Here is a 1,265-nt window from a genome sequence, read left to right on the forward strand (position 1 = left end):
GCCAATATGCAATCTTAGCCAAGACAGAATTCCAATTAAAACCCGCAACGACAACATCAAGGAGTGTACAAAGGCTCTCTAGTCTATCCCGGGCCCACCATATATTTGAATAGATGTCAGGCAAATAAAGACTGGCGCTTGACATTTCCGCAGGTGTTCCCCGGAAAGAGATCGGTGGAGCCCCCAGAGAAACAGCGTTAACGGCAGTAGCAGCGCGGGATTTCAGCGTCGGTATGTTTAAAACAGAAGCGTTTTCATCGCTAACAAAAAAGTAAATTGGGTAAAATTGGGCTGTTCAGCCGAGAATGCCCGACAACCAAAGTTTCCACTGGACTCTGTTGGGTCGGTGTTGGGTCGGGCGAGCAGTCCTCTTCACATCGCATTCCGAAAATGACCTTCTTTCGGGGCTCGAATCGCCTCCATCGAAAGTGTTTCAAACCTCCTCAGAAATACTATTACGAATATCAGAAGAATGGCCTGAATGACTATGAAGACGAAGAGTCCGGTCTGACACTTCAGAGCAATGTTACAGTACCAGTCCTGACAGGTGGAGACAACTTCATCCTCTGTTAGATACAAGATCCTCCTGCCTTGGAGCTCCGCCGGCGAGGAACACTTTATGTTCTTATAGTGAGATCGATCTTCCTGTTTGAGAAGCCAGGATCTTAGGTATAAAATATTACAATCACAGGCCCACGGGTTGCTATCCAATGAAAATGATCTCAGGTGTTGTAGAGGGTCAAACAGCCCATTGGGGATGGCAGTTAGTTTGTTGTTGTTCAGTTTGATCTCGGTGACGGTGGCAGGAAAGCGCTCGGGAATTGTGCTAACATCCAGCTCCTGGCCGCTGCAGTTCATAAAGGTTCCGGTACAGCGACAGGTTACCGGGCACTGGAGGATCGCCACTGGAACCAAGGAGAGAAGCATGAGGAAAACTGCTTCCTGGCTCACCATTGACATCGCCTGGAACAGGATTAGCGGGTTAGTTCGAAAAGATAGAGCATTAAAGAGCCTCTGATTGTGAGAAATTGAATAAAAAATACACAAAGGCAATATATGGAAAATACAATGCCTGGTCAAAACATTGTCCAAGACACTTGTAAAAATTGAGTGTTTATCTGAAAATTGTAATCAAAGTAATGAGACATGATAGCCAGACACAATGCCACGAAGGTGAAGGACCCAGCTATAAAAATTATACCGAGGGTTTATTCCTTAAAGTATAATTGCACTAACCTTTCATTTCTGTATTTCAAAATATCTTA

General features: G+C 45.0%; 1 pseudogene; it reads right to left on the reverse strand.

Annotated features, from left to right (window-relative positions):
* Window positions 1-372: 372 nt before the first annotated feature.
* On the reverse strand, window positions 373-960 carry LOC147104555 (platelet glycoprotein Ib beta chain pseudogene; annotated as a pseudogene).
* Between the last annotated feature and the right edge of the window lie 305 nt (window positions 961-1,265).

The sequence above is a fragment of the Somniosus microcephalus genome, chromosome 19, assembly GCF_052327205.1.
Source record: "Somniosus microcephalus isolate GS21.2 chromosome 19, FLI_Smic_1.0, whole genome shotgun sequence".
Classification (NCBI taxonomy): domain Eukaryota; kingdom Metazoa; phylum Chordata; class Chondrichthyes; order Squaliformes; family Somniosidae; genus Somniosus; species Somniosus microcephalus.